The sequence below is a fragment of the Mchenga conophoros genome, linkage group LG18, assembly GCF_057382185.1.
Source record: "Mchenga conophoros isolate Kocher_MC1m ecotype Shallow Benthic linkage group LG18, M_conophoros_male_GT1.1, whole genome shotgun sequence".
Classification (NCBI taxonomy): Eukaryota; Metazoa; Chordata; class Actinopteri; order Cichliformes; family Cichlidae; genus Mchenga; species Mchenga conophoros.
This window is the reverse complement of record NC_140543.1, coordinates 32,392,282-32,405,380: the sequence shown is the minus strand read 5'-3', so window position 1 is coordinate 32,405,380 and position 13,099 is coordinate 32,392,282. Positions and strand designations below refer to the sequence as shown.

General features: G+C 41.9%; 1 long non-coding RNA gene and 1 pseudogene across 1 annotated transcript; both read right to left on the bottom strand.

Annotated features, from left to right (window-relative positions):
* Window positions 1–3,657: 3,657 nt before the first annotated feature.
* Window positions 3,658–4,795, bottom strand: LOC146554213 (uncharacterized). Its single transcript, XR_014889512.1, has 3 exons — window positions 4,734–4,795; window positions 4,412–4,531; window positions 3,658–3,887 (listed from the first exon to the last, which is right to left on the bottom strand). It is a non-coding gene; the product is annotated as an uncharacterized LOC146554213 (long non-coding RNA).
* Window positions 4,796–6,290: 1,495 nt separating this feature from the next.
* LOC146554212 (uncharacterized) lies at window positions 6,291–10,022 on the bottom strand (annotated as a pseudogene).
* Window positions 10,023–13,099: the final 3,077 nt, after the last annotated feature.

Genomic DNA, 13,099 nt, shown 5'->3' with positions numbered 1-13,099 from the left:
TTACAGAAGTGAATATAAAGTCTTGTAAAAGTCTCTGAAGGTGTTATTTATTCTTTTAGGGTCATATACTGTGTTCCCAGATAAGTCCTTGGTCGTTTTTTCTTTCTTTATTTTCACTTTCTCTGGTTCACTTAAGATCAACCTGATTTATTACCATGTTCAAATATTTGCAAGAAAAGATTTCATATTAAAATTTTCTGTTAATAATTTTATTTAATTCTAGATTTGCTGTATGTATTTTGTTCAGCATTTCCTGTCACAGGCAGGAGACAGACTTCTTCTAAGGATTTGATGATTTCTTCTAATTCCTGAATACATTTGTTTACTCTTTTCTTTTTATCTCATGAGAATGAAATTGTTTTACCTCTCATCACAGCTTTCCCTGCTTCCCAGAGAACAGATGCTGATGTTCCAGGCACATCTTCACCGTCTAAGCCCAAAAATATTCCTGACAACTCTGTCAGGACCTCCTGCCTTTAGCCTCACTAAAACAAAGCTGACACATCCACAGGATTCAAAGAACGAATGAATGAGTGAATGAATCTTTAAATTTGTCTGCTTGATATACTCAGCTAATCATATGCACATCAACCGTTCAAGAGCAGTTATTTCAACTCACGAGGACAATGCCTGGCTTTAGACTGCCACATTCATGTCACTTCTAGTTCCTATGAAGTAATCACAAGGTTAGGGTTCAAATCCCTTACAGACCACAGAAAAAATTCTTTTTCCACTTGACTGTACTCTAAATGATAAATATCGCCATGAATTTGTTACAAATATAACATGGAAACTTAAATTTTATGGAAACTTCTTTTTAGCGTTATTCTAATTTCTTAAAGGATATTTGCCTTTTTCCAAGCCGCCACTGTAAATATATGTAAGAATGTATTCTTAATGACTTGTAAATTATGAAAAAGTGAGAAAAAGTAAGGCAAACACTAGTTCAACTTCAGCTGATATCTCTTGAAAACAAAATACAGATTTTCCAAAACCTCTATGTTTTATGTTGAACACATTCTGTTGATGGCATCAGTCAGATTTGAAACACTGAAAAAATCAACCAAAATCTGCAGTCTGGCTTTGTGAAGTCGTTGCTGTTTAAGTTGACTAGTTCAAGATTAGTTGCTGACTTTTTAATAACAGCACTGTGAATGCAGAATGGTGGAGTCATTTTGGTATATGTCAGTTTCTGTGCACCTTGCACCTTTGAAATCCTACTGCAGGAATGAACACCTGAATGTAGAAGATCCTATACTACTATAATCATCATCATTAATAAATGTAAACTAAATCTGTTATATTGAAAATATGGTGGTAATTACTAGCAGTCTTCTACTCTGTTGGTGTTCTTTTAAGTACTTTCTAACCACCACACACATTCACACTCTGATGGATCCACTGGGGACAGTATGGCATTCAATTTCCTTAGCCAAAGACATTTTGACATGTGGACTGAAGAAGCTGAAGAGTGAACCACCTACCTTCCAACTGGTGGAACCCACCCGAGCCACAACCGCTCGCTGAGCTTGCTGAAGGTTAGCAAGAGATTGTGGGTTGGGTTAAAACGTGAACTTGAGAGTGAACTTAAACAACTACTTCTTACTAGCTTACAACTGCTTCCTTCTCTCACTTCAACCTGGTTGCGGCAGATGGCCGCCCCTCCCTGAGCCTGGTTCTGTCGGAGGTTTCTTCCTGTTAAAAGTTTAAAAGTTTTTCCTTCCCACTGTCACCAAAGTGCTTGCTCATAGGGGGTCATGTGATTGTTGGGTTTTTCTCTGTGTGTATTATTGTAGGGTCTACCTTACAATATAAAGCCCCTTGAGGTGACTGTTATTGTGGTTTGGGGCTGTATAAATAAAATAAAATTGAATTGAATTGAATTACAACTAAGGTATGCTGAAAAGCATACATCAGCATCAGCACGCAACACAGAGAACCTTGAAGCAGATGGACTACAGCAGCTGAAGGCCACAATAGAAGATTGGAGAAAAATTGCAAGAAATGATTTGTTTCAATATCTGCTGCAGCACTCAGAGTGTTGAGTCAGAACTTGGTGTTACCAACATGAAAGCAGAGCTTCCTCATATCAATGGTTCAGGCTGCTGATGGGGTAACACACCATGTCACAAAGACCAAATCATCTTAGACTGTTTACTTGAACATGACAGTGAGTTCACTCCACTCAAATATCCTCCACAGTCACCAGATCTCAATCCAATAGAGCACCTTTGGCATGTGACATCAGAATGTACCAAAACATCTGAGGAATGTTTCCAGCAACTCTTTGAATTCATGCCATAATCAATTAAAGTAGTTCTGAAGTCAAAAGAGAGTCCAACCTAGTACTATCAATATATAACCAATGAATTGACAGGTGAGTGTATACCAGGGGTGGGCAACTCCAGGCCTCGAGGGCCGGTGTCCCTGCAGGTTTTAGATGTGTCCTTGAACCAACACAGCTGATTTAAATGGCTAAATTAGCTCCTGAAGTTCTCCAGAGGCCTGGTAACGAACTAATCATGTGATTCAGGTGTGTTGACCCAAGGTGAGATCTAAAACCTGCAGGACAGCGGCCCTCGGAGCCTGGAATTGCCCACCCCTGGTGTATACAATAATTTAATTGTTTATTAACAGTAATTGTTTATTACAATTTATTTCACTATTAATGTACCATTTATTAACAGTGTTAACAAACAGAACATACTCACATCATCATGTTCATTAAATCCTTTAGTGACCCCTCATGAATGATGCTATCACTCAGAACATTTATTTACTCCTCTGAAGTGAACCATTCAGAGTCAAGCATACTTTTTTAGTTACTAGTATACTAAGTTTAAAGTAGCCTATCAATAGAATGTAGCGCTCACCTTTGTCCTGTCATTGTTTATGTATTAAGCATGTGTGCACTTTAATAACTGCCGGTGTGATAGATTAATAATAGACCTTTTATTTGCTACCTTGCCTGACCCCGCTGCTTTCCACTGCATGAGCAGACTGGATGAACTGTTAGAGCCTGTGTACTGTCCACACTATCAGTAGCATTCTCCACCTGATAGCAGGTGGAGAGATAAAGGCTTGCTTTTACAAGAACAGATCTGAGCCATGCACAGAAGATATAGTCATAGAAGAAAAAATATCCACCACAACTACACGGAGAGGCTAAAGCGGTTATTGTCAGGCTGGTATAATGTTACTTTTTGAACTACAAAGGACAATACAAAATGAGTTTAGTTAGTAAAAAAATAAAGTAAAAAACATAAAATTATATGTTAAAGTATGAAAGAGGACTCCAGCATGTCTGACCCTGTCTGTCCTTTCTGGCTTTCCAGTTTGGAACATTTTCAGCAGCAGGACAGGGCAGAGGAGATCAGGTCAGCAGCTGTTTGTGTTGCCAGTCAGTCTTTAAGGGGGATTAGAGGCGAGATCCCACAGCTGACAGCTTCGATGACTGCCACACAGATAGCCAACCCTTTAATGGATCCGGAAGTGGGAGAGGCAGCACAGCATTACTAGCTTTCTATCACATCAAAGAGAAATTCAGAGTCACACAGTACAGAACAAGCTTGACAGATGTAGGAAGCGAAAGGTTTCAAAGATTCTGGAAAGAAAATTACCTAGAGATGTGTCCAGAGACACCATAACAATGGCCAAAACACTTGTGAATGACTTAGCCAAGTTGGGAAATGTAGTTCCAATGAAAACAATCACTCCAACCTTGCAGAGGGATGGAGTGCGAGGTTGCACTTCACTTGGCTGCTGGTTTAGCTCACTGGGATGAGCGGGTGACCATATGCTGCCTTGCAGAGAGCAGCCGGCCTAGGTTTGGTTCCAACCTGTTGCCCTTTGCAGCATATCTTCCCTTTCTCTCTCCCTCTGTTTTCCTGAGAAGAGGGAGCATAATCTCATCAAGGTGCAAGGAATCGTGAAGAAGAAAGCTATGTGAAGATTTTGAAAGAAAACCCCAAGCAGTCAGCAGGATAACTGGGTCTGGGTCATAATTTTGTCCAACATGCTGACCCATAATGCTCCCTTTGAAGAACTATTTTCATAAGTTAACATTATTAACTGGGAGCTTACTTGAAGACATATAAGAGACAAGTGTCAGTTGACTATTTTTTTATTTATTTTTTTTGCTGGATAACAATTATTATATAATTATTTTAAGTTCAATCAGAAAGATCTGTGGTCACACATCTGTCTGCCTTCCAGGTTTTTGGTGGCTAATTTAAGTTTTACATCACTTTCCCACTCTGTCAAGCTCACTGTGGACATCACTGGTCTAGTCCAATCATCTTTCTCCCTGCGTTCTCAAGGCCAATCAGCCTCCACTCCCCATACTTTAAATCTGTCATTCTGCCTTGCAGATGCCTTCATGCAACCCACCTCCTCCCCATCTCCTCCTTACCTTACAAGTTACTCAGGCTCCATCCAAGCCTCCATCTTCATCTCCACCACCAGCATCTAGACTCCACTGGGTCCTGCTCTAACTCCTATCATTCTGCTGTGTTGGGCCGTCAGAGTTTAACTGCCAAATAGATTAATTGAAATCTGTATATCAATAAATCATGTTCAATTCTGTCTCCTTTTCAGGAGTGACTGTTGGCATCAGAGGGGTACTGAAACTTGTTTCTGCCACTGAACAAAGTTTTTTTTGACATGCATAACTCGAAATTTTGAAGGTATCTCTAAATCCCCCACTGTTCTGTCTGCTCTACAGTTGTACCTACATGATGCCTCCATTACTTTGTGTTGTCGACTCTGTGGTCTGCTACAGCTGAACACAGGATTGTCACACCAGAGGATCGCAGCAATGGCATCCTGGTAAACAGGAGCATGACTCATTGTCACAATGATGTCACCAGATTTTGAAAAGCAACTACGAGTATTGAGATTGAAAAGGAAGAATGTGACCATTGACTTACTATGGTCTGACTGGTCTGATCACTGGTGTGTGCCTGCATGTAAATGTAAGTGTAAGTGTGTGTGTGTGTGTGTGTGTGTGTGTGTGTCAGTGTCATAGGGACATTTATAGTCATATTTTTTATAGTCATCCTTTGGGGGCACAAACCAAGTTTACTTGGTGATGGCTTGTTTGAGTTCAGGTTATGTTTAGGGTCCATACTGTCCATTACTTGTTACATGAAAGTGACTATGACTATTACACCGGTTGCAGTAAACTGTTATGTCTCAGCTGATCCACAGAGTGGCAGGGTTTTTGTTCACCCCCAATTCAAAAGCATACACTATACATATAAGTTCTAATATATTATATATAAATGTACCTGTCCACTGGTCGATCACATGAGCATGTGGAGGCAGGGAGTTCATAGCACAAGCATGCTCCCATCCTATTATAAGATTGTGCTTTGCATTATTAAATATAATGTGTTTTATTTATCCATTATATTTCTAAACATGAAGAAGTCACAAGCAAAGTGAGACCACACCACAGCACATGTTTAAACAAGGACATAAAAAAAAACATGTATGCATTATTGTAGGGTCTACCTTACAATATAAAGCCCCTTGAGGTGACTGTTGCTGTGCTTTGGCTATATAAATACACTGAACAAAAATATAAATGCAACACCTTTGTTACTGCTCCCATTCCCCATGGGATGGACGTAGAGACCTGCTGTGAGACAAAACTGCACATTCCAGGGTGGCCTTTTGTTGTGGGCAGTCTGAGGTACACCTGTGCACTACTCATGATGTCAGATCAGCATCCTGATGTGGCACACCTGTGAGGTGGGATGGATTATCTCAATATAGCAGATGTGCCCACTACCACACATTTGGACTGATTTGTGACCACTGTTTGGGAGGGATGGTTATATTGTGTATCTGGAATGAATTTTACGTCCATCCCATGGGGAATGGGAGCAGTAACAAAGGTGTTGCGTTTATATTTTTGTTCAGTGTAGATGGACCATGACAGTCTCAAAACAACATTTCTCCATATTTAATTTTAGGCTAATGTTGATTGTCCAATAATGCGTATTCAAATACAAATAGCCTTCAACAGATCGTTCTGCAGTCAAAACTCCAGTTCTCCAAACTGAATATTAAAAAAGCGTAGCTCTAACAACAAAATAATGGTTCTCATTGACTCTCAATAATCCACATTTTTTTAAGACGCGTGGGGTGGGGGATTCTTTCAAGTAAAAAAAAGCTTTTCCTGTAGATGTCAGCAGCACTACAATAATGAAATCCAAGCACAGAGGGTCTCTGTATTGCTCTTGGGAGTGCTGTTGCGCTACAGACAGCGCTACACTGAATCTTACAAACGCTGTTGTTTGCAATCATGTGGAAATCATCTCACGATGGTGGAGCTGCTCGGGATAGAAGTAACAATGCAGATGAATGGTCAAATAATAAGTTAAAGAAAGATGAACCTGATTTCATCATCATTTCAACTGCTGTAACAAAAGAATTTGCCACATCTCAGATAAAGTATTTTTCAATTATTCACTCATATTTGTTCATGCTGAATATGTACATTATTTGATTTGATTTTATTGATTGATTAGCATTCAAATTCAAATCTCAGTGAAAACAGTGAGAAAAAAAAAACAAAAAACAGTGAAAACAGAACAAAAATCTACCATAAAGAAAGAAAGCATGAGACAAGGCTAATCAAAAGGTATTGGCTGAAGCATTTGCTTATTACGCCAACCCTTTTCACAAAATATCTTTTTGTATGCAGCTCCTGTACACAGGGCTTGAAGAAAATAATAAAACAAAGCAAAAACCAAACAAAACAAACAAACAAACAAACAAACAAACAAAACAAAGAAAAAAAAAACTTTCCACCTTAGATAAGTAACTACATCAAAGTAAAGAATCAAGAGGTTGTTGTTTTTTTTTTCTCCTTTTTGTTCTTTTCATTCTTGATTTATATATTTTTCTAATACTCTATTTTTAAACATGTTTTTAAACAAGGAAAATGAACTACACCTTTTTAAATCACTGTCATAACTATTTATTCACCCTATACTATAAAGACACATCTCCTGGATGCACTGGTACGCATCTTCAGTGATGTATCCTAGGGTCATCAGGTGTTTCGGGTCTCACAACATCATACACCCTCGCCCAGGCGACCCAGCCGGGGGTGATCAGGCCCCGACTTGCGTACCAGTAGCTACCCACGGATCAGCCCTCTTAATCCACAGCCACCTTGTGGCTTTCTCTGCCGCTTCACTCACAGCCTGGATGGCCCTCTTCTTGGCTGCCCCAGCCACGCCCAGCCGGCCTAGAACTTTGCAGAGTGATCGTCCTGCAAAGCCCCTACAACCCACTTCTATGGGCTCATAGAAAGTCTTCCAGCCCCTTCCCCTGCACTCTTGCACTAGTTCCTGGTACTTTCCTCGTTTCCTTTCATTAGCCTCCTCAATCCGCTCTTCCCAGGGCACTGTGAGTTCCAGCATGATCAGCTGTTTTGAGGCCTCAGAAATAATTATCAAGTCTGGCCGGAGTGATGTTTCTGCAATGTTCTGAGGAAACTTTAGTTGTTTACCCAGGTCAGCCTGTAGCTGCCAATCAGAGGCTGTGTTGAGAAGGCCAGTTGTCAAATGTGGGCGCCCCTGGGGTTTCTCTCCAGCCTTAATAAAAGAGATTGCCTTCCTCGGAGCATGATGATGCTTGCTGATGCTGATTGCTGAGGCAATCTTTTCAGCAACTACTCTGAGCACCTGGTCGTGCCGCCAACGATACCGACCATCGGCCAGGGCCCTTGGGCAGCTGCTAAGGAGGTGTTCTAGGGTCCCTCTTCCAGAGCACAGGGGACAGGCAGGTGTCTCGCTCTTTCCCCACAAATGGAGGTTTGCTGGGCTTGGCAGAGTGTCGTATACTGCCTGCACTAGGAATCGGATCCGGTGGAAGTCTGCCTGCATGATGTTTGCCCAGGTGACCTTGCGCTGCAAGGTGCTCTCCCACCTTGTCCATGCTCCCTGCCGCTTAAGGCCTACAGCTCTGCTTACTCGCTCCTCCTCCACACCTGCTCGGACCTCTTCCTGGAGTAGCTGGTGTCTCTCCTTTCCCTGTGCCCTGCTGACCTGGGCCTTTGGGATGTACCCCAAGCCTGCTCCCCCTGTTGCTAAGACCCCCATTAGTGTTTTCTGCCTTAGGCGTGACTCCGCCACCTCAACTGCCTTCTCAGCCTTCCACTTTCTTCCTGTCCTTACCTCAATGCCTGCTGATGCCACCTTGCAGTCTTTAGAATCTCTGTACTGTAGGGCTTCTCGTGTGCGAGCCACCTTGAACTCTTCTGTGAGACCACTGAAGGGTAACTGCACGCTGTTGCTTGTCCCATACAAGGCAGCGCTGGTGAGACTGCGGGGAAGTCCCAGCCACTTACGAAGAAAGCCACTGATCTTTCTTTCAAGGGATTCCACAGTAGTTATTGGAACTGTATAGACAAGCAAGGGCCACAGGATTCGGGGCAGGATGGAATGCTGGTAGATCCAGGCTTTAAATCTTCCAGGCAAGCCGGACTTATCCACCTTAATAAGCCACGCTCCCAGCTCCTCATTTGCCTTCTGGATAGCAGTAGAGTCTTTCAGGCTGGAGTCAAAGAGTTTCCCCAAGCTCTTAACTGGTTGTTCCGTTATGGATGGAATAATGGTTCCTGAAATTGAGAACCGGAACTTGTCCGTCACCTTGCCCTTCTTCAGTACCATCGATCTTGACTTGGAAGGTTTAAAACTCATCCTTGCCCATGAGATGAGTCTCTCAAGACCTTGCAAGATCCACCTACACCCGGGAACTGATGATGTTGTAATGGTGAGGTCATCCATATAGGCTCTGATAGGGGGCTGACGAACACCTGACCTTGTTAACGGCCCTCTGCACTCCACCTCCGCAACCTTTACCACCATGTTCATTGCCAGGGCAAAGAGCGTAACTGAGATGGTACAGCCTGTTATTATACCTTTTTGGAGTCGGTGCCAGTCTGAAGTAACTGCCCTAGAAGTGACCCTAAGCCTGAAATTGGCGTAATAGTCCAGGATTAGGTCCTTGATCTTGCTGGGGACGTGGTGGAGGTGCAAAGCATGCTCAACCAGTTTGTGTGGGATCGACCCATACGCATTAGTTAGGTCCAGCCACAATACAGCTAGGTCGCCTCTGTTCTCATGTGCTTCTCTTATAAGGTGTGTAACTACACCAGTGTGCTCTAGGCAACCAGGAACTCCTGGGATTCCCCCCTTCTGAACTGATGGATCAATGTAATTGTTTCTAAGGAGAAACTCGGTCAATCTCCAGGAGACAACGCTAAAAAACACCTTCCCCTCCACGCTCAATAGCGAGATACTCCGAAACTGGTTTATGTTTTTCGAATCCTCCTCTTTGGGAATCCAGACTCCCTCTGCGCACCTCCACTGATCAGCAACTCTCCCTCTCCGCTATATCACCTTTAAGATCTTCCACAGGTGGCGGAGCAGCTCTGGGCAGCGCTTATAGACAAGGTAGGGTACGCCACTGGGACCTGGGGAGGATGCTGAGCGGGCTGCTTTGATGACCTCACACACCTCCTTCAAACTTGGCTCCGTCAACTTGAACTCTACTGATGGTGGGGCAGGGTTGATGAGAGCTTTGTTTGGTCCCAAGTCTTGTTCCCTCAATGGGTCACTCGTGGTCTCATGAAGGAAGTTATTCACCTCCTCTGCTGAGCACTCCAACTGCCCGCTTCGCTTGACCCCAAGCAATTGTTTGGAAAATCGAAAGGGATCAGCAATGAAAGCTGCACGTTTCCTGGCTCTCTCTCTTCCTCGCCTCCTGTGCCATTCTGCTCTACGGAGGGTAATCAGCTTCTTCCGCAAGATGTTATGCAGCTCCTCTAAAGCTTGCTTCTCCTCCGCATCAGCGTTCTTGAACTGCTTCTTAAGGCTCCTAAGCTCCTGGCGTAGTTGATGAATCTTCATGGCCCTGCGGTTCATGGTGTAAGGGGTCTTGTTGCTACACTTCTCGATCAGGCCGAACCTTTCTGAGGCGTAGCTGACTATGATGGTGGTCATTGTTTTAAGCCTGCTGTCGGCACCTCTTTTGGCCACAGCTTGTATGATGTTGGAGACATCCTCATCAAACTTCTGCCACTCGCTCTGGCTGCTGGCTGGGGGCCACTTAATCCGCTGTTGTGGAACTACACTGCTTGGATTGGAAGAGTCCTGTGCATGGAGGGACTGGGCTCTGTGGGGTGCCTCCTGGCCGGGCTCCTCCTGCGTCTCACCAGGTTCAGGACCTGTGCGTTGCACCTCACTCTGCCGCTCCAAACATTTCATTCTAGCCTGATGGACCTTTAGGCCACGCTGGTTCTTGCACAGCTTGCCGCAGATACATGTCTTACTCGTAGTCCTTTCCATTGCATTAGTCGTTAACCTGTTCATTGTAAATAATTCGTATCCTTCCAGTCCCATTTCACTAACTTTCTCATTATCGAGCCATGTTTCTGATATTGCAATTATATTAAACTTTTTTAACTTACTTAAACATTCTGTAATTTTAGAAAATTTTTTATACAGGCTTCTACTATTGAAATGTATGACCGACAATGCATTTGCCATTTTAATATTCACATTGAATTGGTCATCTGTATAGTACTCACAAGTATTATTGGTGTTATTGTAGAAGTGGGTATCTGGGTCAATGCTACTTTCAGGGTCATTCATGTTGTGCTCTGCATAGTTAAACGTTTTGAAGTTCGTTTTCTCAGCGTGTGTGGCAAAATAACCACCTTGACAGTCCTTTTCATAATCAAAGTCTTCCTCTTCAATATCTCCGAATGGAAACCTATAATCTGTGTCCAAACTTGTCATTTATGTGTTTTTGTTGTTGTTGTTTCCATTGTTTTTGAGCCATAAGGCCAGAAATACTTTCCATACCCATTGTTCATTATCCAATCGTCACTTTTCCAATAGATTCCATAGCAGATTCCTGATTATTTATATTGCTCTAAGTCTTTGAGTTCTCTTATCATCACAACTTTCACTTCTTCGGGATTGCCATTTAGTCTTATCATTACTTTGCAGTTCCTCGTCCATGTCGCTTGTATCTTATTTTGTTTTCTCAGGATGCGTGCCTGTCTTGCAATTTCAGCAGTCTTTTTCGTTAAATGTTCATTTAAATACACACCAGTCCCTTTTAGCTTCTTACCCTGTTTCAGTAACTCAATCTTTGTTTTGCGACTCACAAACCGAAGAATGATTGCTGGCTTTGTTTTACTGTCTTTTCTGGGGAGCGTGTGGCATGCTGCAATATGATGGCTCTGAATACTTACATTCTTCGTTTGAAGGAATTTTATCACTTGCTGTTCAAGCGTTTGCTGCTCCTCTACCGGGGCATCTTCACCGTCTTTACCTCCGCCAGCTGTTACTCTGGCGTAGGTTCGGTGTTGCGTCTCCAGACCACTTATGATTAAATCATCCATTCTTGTGTATTGTTCAAGGTCCTCGATTCGCCGTTCCAAGTCGTCTATTTTCTTGTCCTTGTCCTTTATGAGGTTTTTTAGTTGTTTTATTTCATCCATTAGGTCATGTAGCATACCTTGTTGTTTAGCCACTTTGCTCAGTTCATCAGACATGAAATTAAGCGATTTCCTAATCTCCTCCAACTCCTCTTCAACTCCTGGGTTTGCTTTTTTAGGTGGCATTTTGAAAATGATGAGATTGGTATTTCCTTTTAGCCAAAATATTGAACAGTGCAGAGAGATGCGGCAGTCTGTGTAAAATTATACACCTGTAAATCAGACGGTGTTACAGTGTAACAACACATAACACAGAAACACACACACTAATAGAGACATTAGTTTAGGTAATACAATGAGAGTAAATAAAAATACTGAACATATTTCAGTGGCTGATTGAGTTCTCATCATTTTTTTCATGCTTACAAAAACTATAAAACTATAGTTTTATATATAGTTGAAGCTTTCTATTTTAATTGTTTATCCATTCATCGGAGCTTATCCACTATTCATTGCTTCTAGCAGACTAATCTTAATGATGCATTGGTGTTGTCTTGACATAGGCTGTCCAGCTTCATTGGAGGATTGCACTGGACCATTGGTTCAGTACAGGAGGCAGGACTGACAGTAGGCACCAATCTTGAACAAGGGCTTAAAAAAGAACATGCTGAAAGAGTTACAGTGACATAAAAAGACAGAGGGGGAATACTGTGGCCTGTAACGATACTCCTAGAACACAAACACGTTTTGTAACTTACTCAGCACACTAAACATAGTCTTGGTCAGGTATCAAAAAGTGTGATTCAGATCCTTTCATGTCATGGATTTCCTCAACAAAGCCTGCTCATAAGATGCTGGTTACAGTTATGTAATGTATTTCCCAAAATATTGAATTTATCAGAACTAATTTTCTATGAAGTCTACATTGAAGACAAAGCTATTGACTGTAAGTAATTAATGCAACAACACTGAGACTGCTAAGCAGGAAAGATCTAGTGCTGCTTAAAATGAAAGTGAAGTTTACAGAATGGCATACAGTTGATATGTAGTATGAATATAACTGAAAATTAATCTGACTAAAAAGCAAAACAGCTATATATTTAAAAAGTAAACAAAAACAAAGACTTAATAACAACCAATGCAGATGAAATTATAAGAAAAAAATAAGAAAAACTGGACTTATTTAGAGCATGCTAAAACAGCACAACAGTACAACGTAACAACAACAACAACAATAACAATAATAATAATAATAATAGTGCCATTTATTGGTAAGATGTAAGAGCCACTAAGAGTTGAAGGATCACTGTGTATAACAGAAATTGTTACAGAGAGAGCTCTGTGGACTTTAAGTGACTGGGTGCTGAGAGGACAGAAGTGCCTTGGTCAATTTGGCTCAATTAAAGAAACTAAATGAAACAGAATGACAGCAGACCGCGGAGAGCAAGAAAGGACAGCAAGTGATTGACAGAGACAGACTTCTACAGCAGCTGAGCCTCAGCTCAGATACAGTACAAAGGTTATAGCTATTAATACACCAGGACACATACAAACACACACATTTAATTTAATTGATGTCACTTCTGGTTCATGACGCTGCTCAAGTCAGCATTGCTCAGTTTACTCTCACCC